Source organism: Myotis yumanensis, unplaced genomic scaffold, assembly GCF_028538775.1.
Source record: "Myotis yumanensis isolate MYYU_CA2020_CCGP unplaced genomic scaffold, mMyoYum1.0.hap1 SCAF_12, whole genome shotgun sequence".
Classification (NCBI taxonomy): Eukaryota; Metazoa; Chordata; class Mammalia; order Chiroptera; family Vespertilionidae; genus Myotis; species Myotis yumanensis.
The window spans coordinates 32,823,463-32,839,144 of record NW_027223763.1 but is presented as its reverse complement, the minus strand read 5'-3'; the positions used below and the strand labels follow the sequence as shown (position 1 = coordinate 32,839,144).

Here is a 15,682-nt window from a genome sequence, read left to right as displayed (position 1 = left end):
TATGCTTGTCTGTTATAATTACTTGAATATACTGAAAGGGGGTTTTGATGAAAGGTGAGCGGCTAGATCATAGTTTTATTGCTTTCGGGCACAGACTTTTTACAAGTCTAGATAGTAAAGAAGAGATTAAATGTAAAATTAAAAAAATTTATGAATATGAGAGAAAAGTAAGACTTAGGTTCATTTCTAAGTAAAAGGTCTGACAAATCTCAAAAAAGTCTATGCTCATCTCCTTCTGTTCCATTTGTATGTGTGTAAGGCACAATCCCTGCAGAATTCTGATTATATGTGGGATGTGACTGGATAGAAATAGGTGCATAAAACAGAGGAACTAGGCAGATCTGGTTGGAGTATTTTTTTCTTCTTCCTCTCAATTTATAAAACAAACATTTGGTAGCAAGCTGCCATAATCACAGTTCATACGACGTGTTCTGGCACCTTGATGAAGTCTCAGCTCTCTCCTCTTTATGTGATCTGACCACCACCATCTATGAAGTCAGGTATGATAATATTCCAGGCCTGTGTGTCCATTGTGGTAGCTTTTAGCTACATGTGGTCATTTAGATTTTAAAATAAATGAATTAAAATGAAATAAAATTAAAAATTTACTTCCTCAGGCACATTAACCACTTTTCAAGGGTCAATAAAACACACGTGACTAGTGGCTAGTGTTGTATTTGGAGATGTTTTTGTTTGTCAGGCTTGGGTGCTGTGGGTGTCTAGTGAGTGGAGGCCATGGGTGCTGCTAAATATCCTACAATAGATAGGACAGACACCTCTCCCCCCAAAAAGAAATTTCTGGGCCAAAATAACAATAGTGCCGAAGTTGAGAAAGCATGCTCCAGAGGTAAGATTCTGTTAGACTGATGGTTGGCATCAGGCAACCAGCACAATCTGAGATCGTGATGGGACACAGATCACTTAGGATTTAGCCCAGGCCATTATCTCTAAAACTGCAGGCTACAGACTTTACGGAATTCTTTTACGGAATACAAAACAAATGTACTGTAACTAATTAGAATGAAATTGGTTGGGTAGAGTCCCTGGAACATTTAAACCAATCTGCATATCATGAATTCTATTAATTTCCTTAAATAAGAGCTCACTTTTCACAACTCTTATGCTGATTAACAAGCCAACTGATTTTACCAATGAAAATCCACTTTGTGACACTCATTATGCTAATCAGCCAAACCTCTGGTACTGATGGCCAAGAGGAAACTGGAGTGGTTGAACTATAGTTTTGAACTATGACAAAAACACATGAGGTTTTTAATTTTCTTTTTAAAATTTTAAAACAAATAAAAAGCAACACTTTAACTGATTTAAATATCTAAGCCACCTATTCATCCCACAATATTTATTGAGCGCCAACCATATGCTATACACTGTTCTGGGGGGTAAACCAATGAACAACAAAGATTCCTATCATTCTGTCTTAGATTCTAAAAGGTACAGGTGGGAAAAAAACAACTAGAGGAAATATGTTAATTATGCTAGAACAGCATAATATAATTATACTAATTATATTACTAATATAATTACTAATTAGTAACTTTGTTACTAATGTTGTGGCCCCATCCCATAGCAAAGAAACAGAATTTCTGGAGGATGAGGCCCAGAAATCAGGATTTTAAAAAGATTCCCAGGTGATTCTAATGTGTAGCCAAGGTTGAGAACCACTGTGCTAGAAAGTAATGAAGTGCTAGGGAAAAAAGGAAAAAGTTGAGAAGAGTAAAGGGCATTTGGGTACCAAGGGCAGGAGGGCTCATTTCAGCATTCACTCAGCCTCATTGAGTATTCAGTGTTCAGCCTCACTGAGAACCATGCAAACAGATATCTGGCAGAAGTGTGGTCAGAGGATTGAGAAAAATCTAGAAAAAATGCCCTATGGCAGGAATACGAAGGTGTGTCAGGAGAAGGACAGGTTGCCCAAGGTGGTGGAGCTGTGGAAAGGGGGATGAAGAGATTACAAAGGCGAAAAGGGACAGGGGAGGGTCCTATTGGACATGACACAATCTAATTTACATTTTAAAAGCATAACTGGCTGTCCACTGAGAGCAGACTAGCTGAGCCCATGTTTTCTGAGTAGATGTGCTTCTAGGGCTAACGTCTGCTTTTGATTAGGTTATTGAAACCTAATGAATTGTAAATACTGGCGCTGTCTTGCCTGGTTATAGGTGAGGTCAGATCCTAATTTTCCCCCTAGGAGCCCCCATTTATCTTTATTTTTGCCCATGTCACCTTCTACTTTAAACTTGACATTGATGGTAGGTTCCAGTTAGGACTCAGGTTTCCAGAAAAGTTTCATTCTAATTAGTTACGGTACATCTGTTTTGTATTAAAAATGAATTTTATGCATCTTTAAATCTTTGAAGTCAAAGATTTAAAGCTTTCTCCCAGGTTTGTTCTCTTCCACCCCTGTAGACCTGATTAAAGCTTTGGAGAATGTGCATTCTGACAGCATAATTAAGGCATACTTTTATTGTATTATCTTAACCTCTGTCACTCAAAGAGGAAGCAAAATAGAATTGATGTGGCTGGAAGAACGAGGTGGCACTGACTTGTTTTGTTATGTCAGACTGGAGGAGGATATGAGTATTTATTGAAAAAATGGAAAGGTGGTAAATGGTCTTGTAGAGAGAACCTGCTTAGCATCATGCACCTGGGAAGGTGGGGGAGTGACTGGCAGAGCCCTGGAGAGGCTCCTATTTCAAATACAAGGGATACAGTGTCAGAGGGAAAAGATGGCATCGGATAAAGAATGGTCCCCCTTACTCGGCAAGGCTGGCTGCTGAGCTCTGTGGCTGGATTCAGCAGCTGATGCCTTGCTCATGGAATCAGGGCTGAGTGCCTAACCATGTTCTTCATGGTCCTCTCCGGGCCTGTATTGCCTTTGCCGACAGACTTGGGAAGGCAGTGTGCCCTTCAGGCACCTTGGGCTTTCCTTAACTGGCCTCCAAATTGTTGCCTTTACCTGAATTCTAAGTGACCAATTTTGTGAAATGTATTCCTCTTGAAGGCCCAAGACATAATGAATGGGTCACTTCCCCCATAGCACTTTGTAATGATAGGAATGGTTCATGTATCAAGGGCTCACAGTGCACCAGGCACTGTAGCTTACTCTAATATATATATATGTTCCCATGTTCAAAGGCTATTAAATCATGTTGTTTACCCATATCTTCAGAAAAAAATCACTTCTACTGTTGTGGTAAACAACCTGCTTCCCTATTTATAATGGTCTGGCCCTCTAGCAACTTCAGCGCGAAATTATAGCTAATTTGTCTACAAACGTCAGGTGGTCATAATAATCTGGCCACTCAGTGTACATGTATGTTTCATCCATTTCCCTCATTGACAATATGAGGTATGGTTTTTATTCTGTTTTTCAGATGAGATAAGGGAGACCGAGAAAGATATGCTAAAGTCTATACAGAGTTGGGCCAATTCCTCACCCCTGCATGAATAGTTCTGATCATGTTATGACTTGTATTCATTTATTTACCCAGCAGCTTACAGCCTCTTTGAGGAATGGGACAAGGCCACACTTGTTTTTAAGTTGTGTCTATAGCTCCTGGCACAGCCCCTTTACACACAGGAATTACCAACTGTTTGATGGAGTCAGTGATACTTAGAATGCCTATCATCATGTTTTGAATTCTCAAGGTTATTTATTTGGCAGAGGATAAGGGTAGTTTAATAATAATTGTAACAGAATTTAACTGAAAGAAAAATTTGCCAAGAAACTCTGAAAGAGTTTTCAGATTGGTTCTGAGGCTAAGTCACATGGCAAGGGAAGAGAGAGACTCTCTCTTATGCCTGAGTTCTGTTCTTTTTTTATTGATTAAGTTATTACATATGTGTCCTTATCCCCACCTACCTACCTTCACCCCACTCATGCCCTCATCTCCCTGTTGTCTGTGTCCATTGGTTAGGCCTATATGCTTGCATATAAGTCCTTTGGTTGATCTCTCCCCTTTACCCCCACCCTCCCCTACCTTCCCTCTGAGGTTTGACAGTCTGATCAATGCTTCTCTGTCTCTGAATCTGTTTTTGCTCATCAGTTTATGTTGTTCATTATATGTTGGGGTCCAACCCCAGCAGGTCCAGGGGTTCCCAAAGGTGTGGACGGAGTCGGCGAAGAAGGAATGGCGCAGAGACAGCGTTCAGTTGATCAGCAGCCTAGCCAGGTTCTCTAGCCAGGTTCTGTGTGTTTTATTGTCTTGTTACATCTGTATTATTTATACCAGTTGATTTTAATCCTGTCAATTTCTATTGCAAAGGTTAGGGCGTTTCTTATCTCCATTCCAGGGAGTAAAGATTATGTAGCTTAAGGGTGATTGTTCATAGTTAAAGTGATTAACTACCCGCCTGGCATTTAGTTAAGGGGTTTTATTCCCTCCCTAACTGCAGGGAAAAATCCCTACCTGGGGAAACAACCTTTCTCGGAGAGGTGATCTTGGTTAAAACACATAGCACCAAGAAGGTGAGCAAACATATTAAGAACAGTATGCCATATACACCAGGTCTCTTGAAACATATACTATGCAGATGTTTCTTCCCTGCAGCAACTGTGTCAAGCAGCAAGGATGGACCAGCTTCCGGCAATTATATTCCATAAATGAGTAAGATCATGTGATATTTAACTTTCTCTGACTGGCTTATTTTACTTAGCATAATTCTCTCCAGTTGCATTCATGCTGTTGCAAATGGTAAGAATTCCTTCTTTTTTACCGCAGTGTAGTATTCCATTGTGTAGATGTACCACAGTTTTCTAATCCACTCATCTACTGATGGGCACTTAGGCTGTTACTAAATCTTAGCTATGATGAATTGTGCTGCTATGAACATAGGGGTGCATGTATCCTTTCTAATTGGTGTTTCTAGTTTCTTGGAATATATTCCTAGAAGTGAGATCACTGGGTCAAATGGGAGTTCCATTTTTAGTTTTTTGAGGAAACTCCAAATTGTTCTCCACAGTGGCTGCACCAGCCTGCATTCCCACCAGCAGTGCATGAGGATTCCTTTTTCTCTGCATCCTCTCCAGCACTTGTCATTTGTTGATGATAGCCATTCTGACAGGTGTGAAATGGCACCGGATTGTCATTTTGATTTGCATCTCTCGGATGATTAGTGACTTTGAACATGTTTTCATATGTCTTTTGGCCTTTCTTCTGTCTTCTTCTGAAAAGTATCTATTTAGGTCCATTGCCCATTTTTTGATTGGATTTTTTATCTTCCTTTTGTAAAGTTGTATGAGTTCCCTGTAAATTTTAGAGATTAAACCCTGATCGGTGAAAACATTTGCAAATAGGTTCTCCCATGCAGTGGGCTTTCTTGTTGTTTTGTTGATGGTTTCCTTTGCTGTGCAAAAGCTTTTGATTTTGATGTAGTCCCATTTGTTTATTTTCTCTTTAGTTTCCATTGCCCTAAGAGCAGTATCAGTGAAGAAACTGCTTCGGGATATGTCTGAGATTTTGCTGCCTATGGATTCCTCTAGTATTTTTATGGGTTCCCATCTTACATTTAAGTCCTTTATCCATTTTGAGTTTATTTTTGTGTATGGTGTAAGTTGGTGATCTAGTTTCTTTTTTTGCATGTACCTGTCCAATTTTCCCAACACCATTTATTGAAGAGGCTGTCATGACTCCATTGTATGTTCATGCCTCCTTTGTCAAACATTCAAGGAAGAACTAAAACTTATCCTCCTCAGACTATTCCAAAAAAATCAAGAGGAAGGAACACTTTCAAGCACATTCTATGAAGCCAGCATCAACCTAATACCAAAACCAGATAAAGACAACACAATGAAAGAGAATTATAGGCCAATATCCCTCATGAACATAGATGCCAAAATCCTCAACAAAATTCTAGCAAATCGGATCCAGCAGTACATCAGAAAAATCATACACCATGACCAAGTAGGATTTATCCCGGGGATGCAAGGATGATACAATATCTGCAAATCAATAAACGTGATACATCAAATAAACAAATTGAGAGATAAAAATCACATAGTCATATCAATTGACGCAGAAAAAGCATTTGACAAAATTCAACACCCCTTCTTGATAAAAACTCTCAGCAAGGTGGGAATAGAAGGATCATACCTCAACATGATAAAAGCCATATATGAGAAACCCACAGCCAACATCATACTCAATGGGCAAAAACTAAAACCATTTCCCCTAAGAACAGGAACAAGACAGGGATGCCCACTCTCACCACTCCTGTTCAACATAGTACTGGAAATACTAGCCATTGTTATGAGAGAAGAAGAAGAAATAAAAGGCATCCAAATTGGAAAGGAAGAAGTAAAACTGTCCTTATTTGCAGATGACATGATACTGGACATAGAAAACCCTAAAGACTCCATCAAACAATTATTAGACTTAATAAATGAATTCAGCAATGTAGCAGGATACAAAATTAATGCCAAGAAATCTATGGCATTTCTATACACCAATAATGAACTTACAGAAAGAGAGACTAAAAAAGCAATCCTATTTACCATCACACCAAAAAAATTAAGATACCTAGGAATAAACTTGACTAAGGAGGTAAAAGAACTATATGTGGAAAACTACAGGACACTGAAAAAGGAGCTAGAGGAAGACATAAACAGATGGAAGAACATACCGTGTTCATGGATTGGTAGAATCAACATCACCACGATGTCCATACTACCCAAAGCAATCTATAGTTTCAATGCACCCCCATTAACATACCAATGGCATATTTCACAGACCTAGAACAAACTTTCCAAAAATTTATCTGGAATAAAAAAAGACCCCCGAATAGCTGCAGCGATCCTGAGAAAGGAGAACAAAGTAGGTGGGATCTCAATACCAGATATCAAGCTGTATTACAAAGCCACTGTTCTCAAAACAGCTTGGTACTGGAACAAGAACAGACATATAGATCAATGGAATAGAATAGAGAACCCAGAAATCGACCCAAACCACTATGCTCAATTAATAGTCGACAAAGATGCTGAGGTCTGTTCCTATAGGGCTGAGATAAAAATCCCTGTCAGTAGATGAAGATGCAGCTAATGCCGGCAAGCCATAGCAGATCGGCTGTGGGGAGAGGATGTGCTTTGTTAGTCCAGCATCAGACCGTGCTGGGCATTATGGGAACCCAACCTGGGAAGGGCTTTCTGATCATTGTGATCTGGACTCGGAGAAGGTTGGGCCATCTCTAGGTGACCTTTTCATGAACATTTATGAACACTTTTAGTTGTCTTAGTAATTAGCTAATTGTAAGTAGCTGTCTTAGTAATGCCGTTAAGGAGGACTAAAATGGGCAGGTTTTCTTTGCTTTGTGTTCCAAAGCTATAGGTTGTGTTTGACAACAGACAAGGTCCAGCAGATGAGGAAGCATGGATTCATCAGACCCAAGTACATTTAGGAATTTATTACATGAAAAAGGTGACATCAAATCAGACGGGACAATATGGCTTACTGAGTGCCTAGTGCTAGAAAACACCCGACTGTCTAGAAAAAGAAATGGCATCCCAGTTTCATGTTAAATATCAAAATAAATTGCAGAAGGATAAAAATATTAAATATTAAAAGTGAATTCATTAAAATATCAATAGAAAATCAGGGAATATTAAAAAATCTTAGAATGGCAAAGACTTTTTCGAGCATGAAGAAAACCATAAACAAACCCACAAAAAGTTTGATTAATTTGCAATATTAAAAATTAAAATTTTTGCATGGAAAAATACCATAAACAAAATCAAGAGATAAAAGAGAAACTGAGGGAAATGTATTCGCATATGAAAAAGAGCTATTTAAAAATATTAAAAGGGGCTCCTACAAATAAATGCGGAAAAGCTCAATAACTCAATAGGAAGAGGAGATGGTTATAGAATGAGACAGTCTAATATAATGGCAACAATCTAAAACAGTATGCAGAATGCTGTGTGTTTTATGGGACCATTTGAAGGGGGTATTAACCCTCAAGAGAGCACACAATCTTCTTAACTCCAATCTCCCTTACCTCCCCTCCTTAATTTCAAATGCATAAAAGAAACTGCAAAACTGTCATTCTGGGAAGCATTTGAAATCTTGCTCCCTGGCATATGTCATCAGTTTGGCTCAAATAAACTCTTGTAAAAACTCTACAGTTTTGGCCAAAACCGGTTTGGCTCAGTGGATAGAGCGTCGGCCTGCGGACTGAAAGGTCCCAGGTTCGATTCCGGTCAAGGGCATGTACCTGGGTTGCGGGCACATCCCCAGTAGGAGATGTGCAGGAGGCAGCTGATCGATGTTTCTAACTCTCTATCTCTCTCCCTTCCTCTCTGTAAAAAATCAATAAAAACAAACAAACAAAAACTCTACAGTTTTGGACATATTTTATATGGACATAACTATTAAAAAAATTAAAAATAGTTTACTAGGAGTCCTAAATGTTTGTGTGTTTGAGAATTGTAGTGAAGGGAAAACATCTCCTTGTCCCTTTTAGGGCTCTCACTCAGTCTGCAAATTAAAGGGACAATGACAGATTAACAGGAGAAATGCGTACAATTTTTATTGAATTTTCATATGTACATGGGAGCCTTCATAAGAGCATGAAGACACGAGGAAGTGACCAGAGCAGGAAGCTTTAATAATTTACAGGCAAAAATTTCATACATTTGTGAAGAATTGACGAGACAAAGGAATTTGGTTTGGGGTTGGTTCACCTAGGCCGCAGTGGTTCTCAACCTTACTAATGCCGCGACCCTTTAATACAGTTCCTCATGTTGTGGTGACCCCCAATTTCATTGTTACAAATTGAACATAATTAAAGCATAGTGATTAATCACAAAACCAGTATGTAATTATATATATGTTTTCCGATGGTCTTAGTTTTCCGATGGTCTTAGGCGACCCCTGTGAAAGGGTCATTCAACCCCTAAAGGGGTCGCGACCCACAGGTTGAGAACTGCTGACCTAGGGTGAGACAGTCCTTCACTTCCTTAACTGGGAAGATAAGGGTTAGTTTAACAAGGTTTGTTTACAGACTTCTCTGGTGCTGGTTCTGGTCTGAGGACAGTCTCTCTCCAGTCAAAGGAGAATTTAATTCCTGCCTTTAGACAGAAAAGAAGTTTTTTCTGTGTTTACTGTTTCTTAATTGCCTTCAGCTTAAAATAATTTTCATGTGAAAGAAACATATTTTGGAGTGACATTCTGGTTTCCTTCAGAATCATCTGAGAAATTTAAAAAATGTATGTTTCCTGACCTCAACTCCAGAGAGAGTCCAATACACTAGGTCTAAGGAGGGACCCAGCAATGCACATTTTTAATAATTAAGTTAATTCTAACCATCCCTGGAGAAATGTTGCCTCAGAGGGTGTATTGGGAGGGGACCATTGGGGAGGTAAAATTGGGCAAGAGAGGAAGTGAGAAAATCCAGAGAAATTATTTGGTGAAAGAGAGAAGTCTGGGGGGCAGGGGTTAAAGGGCATTTCCTTTCTAGTATAGTATGAGGACAGTTGGATGTTGAAGGTGAGCAGGTTTCAACTACAAATGTGAGGACAAGAGATAAAGTTTAAAGCAATGCCAGGAGGGATAACTCAGGTAGCCACAATATGAGAAAGTTGACTCAACAAAAAGTAAATCCTCAACCTAGAGGTATTCACTCATTCATCTGTGTAAGGAATGTTCAAACCTGCAAAGAATTTTTGTAAGAGTTTATTTGAGTAAAAACTGATGACAACTGCCAGGAAACAAAACCCCAAATGTATTGGGGCCCAGACCCAGCGAGTCCAGGGGTTCCCAAAGGTGTGGATGGAGTCGGCGAAGAAGGAATGACACACAGACAGTGTTCAGTTGATCATCATAGCCAGGTTCTCTAGCCAGGTTCTCCCTTTATTCTCCTGTTACATCTGTATTTATACCATTTGATTTTAATCCTATACATTCTATTCCAAAGGTTAGGGCATTTGTTATCTCCATTCCAACGTCACTACTCTACTGTAAGGTTAAAAACCAAAAACACTCTAAAGTATTCTTATAGCTGCCGTGGGAGTAGATCTTAGTCCTTCCACATAGAGAGATGACTTCATATTTGCAGGAAGCTCTTTGGACTAAACCTAAACTGAGTCCATTACTCATTTCTTCTCCGGCTCTTCTTGTGGCTTTACTTAGATCTTTCAGGAGATTCTGAGTGGCTCCTGTGTCTATGACTACGGTGATGACCTGGGGACTTGGAGCGGGATCTGTGCCGTCTATCTCGGGACCTGCTGTGGTGACGTCTTGGACTCTTGCTCCGATGCCTCTCTCTGCGAGGGGAAGGGCTCCTCCTTTTTGGAGACCGGCTCCTACTTCTTCTGTAGCGCAGTGTGGGAGAGCGACAGGGCTTGTCCAAGTCTCGGTAGCTTCTCCGGCGGTGATCAGGTGATGGTACTCTCTCCAACTTCTCATCCTCTTCTTCCTCTTCTTCACTGGACTCGACATCATCCATGTCCTCTTCTAGAGCGCTAACCCGAGGCTCCTCTAGCACATAGAGTTTCTGTAGCCGGGGCAGAATGATATCACAGACTCTCTCACTGTGTAGTAGTTCATCAATGAACTCATCTACATGCATCAGTTCAAACTCTCCATTTCGGTTCTGGCTCTTAATTTTTCTATGATCATTGTACAGAGGCTCCAAGTATTTGTAGCAATCAATTGCAGTGCCTGTCAGCCTCATATAAAGCGCTCCCAACATGCGTACATACTTGAAATCTTCATTTTTTATAAACTCAACAATGATATCCTTCTCTGGTTGAATCTGAAGCATCTTCAAGGTCAAACACAGAAAGGGAGTTGGCTTTATGTTGCCACCATAGACGCCACCGACAAACCTTAACTCCATGGCTTTATCAACTACAAGTTCAGCCGTAAGTCCAAAGCACTCCTCTTTCCAGTACTTGGACTCATAGATTCGAGTCCGAATGATCTTCTCCACCAGATACTGTGGGTTGGTGCCCTGAATGCTGTGGGCACCCTTCACCGTGATTGTTCGTAGTTAAGTTGGTTAACTACCCGCCTGGAACTTAGTTAAGGGGTTTTACTGATTTATTCCCTCCCTTAATCCTGTTAATCCCTAACTCCAGGGAAAAATCCCCACCTGGGGAAACAACCTTTCTCGGGGAGGTTGTCCTGGTTAAAACACATAGCGCTAAGAGCGGGAGCAAACATATGCCATATACGCCAGGTCCCTTGAAACATATGCTGTGCAGATGTTTCTTCCCTGCAGCGACTGTGTCAAGCAGCAAGGGTGGACAGGCTTCCGGCACAAATGCTCCAGAGAAGGACAGCTTTGCAGTTTCTTGTATACATTTGAAATTAAATAGTGAACATAAGGGAGGTTACATGAAGGTGGGAGAAGGCAAGGGGTGGGGGTTAGATTTATAGAATAGTTAACAAGATTATGCAGTTTCTTGGAGTTGATTATTTCAAAGGTGTGTTGATATAGATGCAAGGAACTGGGCTTGCTTAAGGCAAAGGTAAATTTTTTACTAAAAAAGTTATATGCCTGGGGCATGGTTATCACCATGACCTGACCATTAAGAAATTTATGGTCAAATTGTTGTGGGAATGGCACCAGGTGTCTGACCCATGGGGTCAGACCAAACCTGGGTTTAGCAATTTTGGTACTTGGGTTGTGGCCAGGAAAGAATTCAGAGGAAGACCCAAAACTGTAAGAGAACATTTATTGTGTAAATCACAGATGTAGGAAAAAGTAATTCCTAGAAGAAATGGGCTTTGGAAACAAGTTATAGAGATAAAAGAAGGGCCCTTGGAGCTTGGGAGTGGGGAAGCTAATGGTAATGTGCCTGGTATAGGAAGGGTGTGCTTCCTGGAGTGAGAGCCCCCTGGGTCCTCCATCCTAAGGGCTTTAAGGGTGGAGACTTTAGGGGAGGTCCCAGGAAAAGATCTTAATAGAATAGTTAGAAATGTTCCAAGTGTGTCCATTCCGGGTTGTGGTTTCCACTGATTGATTGGCCGGCACCAGGGCAGGGGGTCATTATTCCATGTGGCTGGTTGTGACGTCAGCAGTGGTTGGTTTTGTTGCTTAACTGGGCCTGGCACTGAAAATACAACTGAGGCCTAGATGTTATCTCTAGGGAGGACAGGTCAGGAAGATGCCAGGGGAGAAAAAGTCACGTTGGTGGCAAGATTCCACCCTACAATGATTGTCCATTGCTAGGCACCTGGGGCTTTCCATCCTGGTGACCTTCTGTACCTGGCCCATTGTCCTTGCTCTGCTCATGTCTGTCCATGAGGTTACTTTCTGTAGAACCCCCTTTTCATCCACACATTCATTCATTTTATGAATACTTGTTAAGCACTTACCACGTGACAGATGTTGAGCAACATGTTGGGAATACACAGATAAATAAAAAGAGTTGTCCCTATCCTGAAAAGGAATGGGAAAGGTGGGTATACAAAAGATATAATGTAATGAAGTACACTAAGTACTGAACAAGAGTTTAAAGTGTTCTGAAAGTAATTGTTGGGGTTGGATCATGAGAGACATTTTTGCAAATGCTGTCTCCACTCCCATATAATTTGTTTCATTCATTCAACAATCTTTATTGCATGTCTCTTATGGGCCAGGTACAAGGAACATGACAATTTCTGCTCTTGGAGAGGTTTCAATAGGGAGAGTTAGACAGTGCAATGATCAATCCATACATGAACAAGAAAAAATAGCAGGTAGTATTAAGTGCTAGGTATAAAATAGAAATAGGAAGGGAAGGCGTCTCTGAAGAGGTCATATTGCAGTTCACATCTGAATTAAGAGCCAGCCAGCAAATATGGAGGGAGTGAAGTGGGGAGGTGGAGAAGGGGATGAGGTGGGTTTGGGTAGATGGGAGGGCATGGGGAACATTCTAGGCAGAGGACACGCTGGCTGCAGACACTCTAAGGTGGGCCTGAGCTTAGCTGGTGGAAAACAGAAAGGCTGGAGCACAGTGAGGGAGGGGAAATCAACAATGCAGTGGAAAAGGAAATCAGCCAGATCCTAGAGGAGGGTTAAAGAGTTCTGTTTTATTCTGTGTGGTGGGAACCTACTTGAGGATTTTTAGGTGGGGAGTGGATGAGATTCGATTTACATTTCCAAATAACATTCTAGGGGCTTTTTAGAGAATGGATTGGGGTTGGAAGCAGGAAGAGCATCAGAAGCCTTTTGTAACAGTCCAAGACTAGGGACTGAGCAGTATAGATGGCAGTAGTAGCAGCATCGAGAGGCAAGAGGATCTGGGTACTTTGTGGTGGAGAAGGTAAGACCTACTGTTGGAGCAGATGTGGGCTGTGAAGTAAAGACAAGCATCAAGGCTGACTCTGATCCCAAATGCTTTTCTAATCAACCTCCTAACTTCTTGAATGTTTCTATCCCTCTTTTTCCCGCCCCACTCTCTCCGATCTTACTATCTCTCTCCTCTACCCTGTTAGAAGCTGTCAGCTAATTTTTCTGGGCCTCTAGACTGTCCTCTCTTCTTCCATCCATCATTGCTGACTAAATGGTTTTTTTCAAACAGTGATTTTTTTCTAAGCATAGCTAATCGTATCACCCCCATCCTGAAAATTGAGTTCCTAAATGCTTTAGACCAAAAACCAAATTCCTTAGGGATCGAGAAAGGAATTACAATGCTAGGTACTTTCCCCACACTGAACCCCCATTTAATCCCTCCTGGAATCCCATGAGGAAGTGATTATCCCTATTTAATGGGAAATAAACTGAAGCCAGGGGTGAAAGAATGTGCCCAGGTCACAGGGTCACCGAACTATTAAATGGCACATAAACCAGCGGCTTCTAAAAATGGCCATAACAGGGGCTGTTGTTGGGGAGTGGGGAGCCCCCCAGGGTGACAATATCTGAATATCCTGGGGAGTAGAGGAATTTTCTTTTTTTCAATAGACTTTATTTTTAGAGCAGTTTTAGATTCACAGCAAAATTGAGTGGAAGGTACAGTGATTTCCCATACATCCCCTGTCCCTACACATGCACAGCCTCCCCATTACCTACCCCCCAGGAGACTGGTATATTTGTTTTATGTGATAAACCTCCAATAACACAGTATTATCACCCAGAGTCCACAGTTTATATTAGGGTTCACTCTTGGTGTTGTACATTCTATGGGTTTGGACAGATGTATATTGACATATAGCCATCATAAAGAGTAATTTCACTGCCCTAAAAATCTTCGTGCTCTGTGTATTCCTTCTTTCCTCCCCTCTAATGCTTGGCAACTACTGATCTTCTATCTCCATAGTTTTACCTTTTATAGAATGTCATATAGTTGGAATCATAGAGTATGCGGTCTTTTCAGATTGGTTTCTTTTACTTAGTAATATGCATTCAAAATTCCTCCATGTCTTTTCGTGGCTTAATAGCTCATTTCTTTTTAGTGTTGAATAATAATTCACAATCTAGATGTTCCATAGTTTCCTCATCCATTCACCTACTGAAGGACATCTTGGTTGCTTTCAAGTTTTGGCAATGATCATTAAAATTGCTATAAACATCCATGTGCAGGTTTTTGTATGGACATAGATTTTCTTTTCTTTTTTTTTTCATTTATTCTTACCTGAGGATATGTTTTATTGGAGAGAGAGAGAGAGAAAGAGAGAGAGAGAGAGAGAGAGAGAGGAAAGAAAAGAGAAAGAAAAAGAGAGAGAGACATTGATGTGAGAGAGAAACATCAATTGATTGCCTCCAGCATGCACCCTGACTGGGGATCAAACCCACAATCTAAGTATGTGCCCTGAACAGGAATTGAACCCACAACATTTTGGTGTATGCAGTGGTCAACAAACTTTGGCTCACGAGCCACATGCGGCTCTTTGGCCCCTTGAATGTAGCTCTTCCACAAAATACCGACTTCTGCGCATGGGCCACGAAGTTTCAATCGCACTGTACGTGCGCGCACTCACGTGGTATTTTGTGGAAGAGCCACACTCAAGGGGCCAAAGTGCCGCATGTGGCTCATGAGCCACAGTTTGCCGACCACTGGTGTATGGGATGATGTTCCAACCAATTGAGCCATCTGGCCTTCGCTAGTCATAGTTTTTTAACTTTGTTAAGTCAATATCAAGGAGTGTGACTACCTGTTCATATGGTAAGAGTAGAGTAAGTTTAGTTTTGTAAGAAGTTGCCAGTGTGTATTCTAAAGTAGCTCTACCATTTTGCATTCACACAACAATGAATGAGAGTTCCTGTTGCTCCATATCCTCGCCAGCACTTAATGTTGTCAGTGTCTGGATTTTTGCCATTGCAATAGGTGTGTACATGATGTACTGGGTATCTCATTGTTTTAATTTGCATTTCTCAAATAACGTGATATGGAACATCTTTTCATGTGCTTACTTGCAATGTATACATCCTCTTTGGTGAGGGGTCTGTTCAGGTTTTTGGCCTATTTATAATCAGTTTGTTTGTTTTTTATTGTTGAGTTTTAAGAGGTGTTTTTTGTGTGTGTGGATATTTTGAATAATAGTCCTTTATCAGGTGAGTCTTTTGCAAGTATTATCTCCCAGTCTATGCCCTGACTGAGGATCGAACCTGCAACCTTGGCCTATCAGAATGATGCTCTAACCAACTGAGCTACCCAGCCAAGGAAGCTCGGTTTCTTTAAACTGTGTTTTCTTCTTCATAGCCAGACATGATGTAGTGGGCAAAAGGAACTGTTACAAATGAC

At 40.8% G+C, this 15,682-nt stretch overlaps 1 pseudogene; it reads right to left on the bottom strand.

Annotated features, from left to right (window-relative positions):
* Positions 1–10,000: 10,000 nt before the first annotated feature.
* LOC139021105 (pre-mRNA-splicing factor 38A pseudogene) lies at positions 10,001–11,004 on the bottom strand (annotated as a pseudogene).
* Between the last annotated feature and the right edge of the window lie 4,678 nt (positions 11,005–15,682).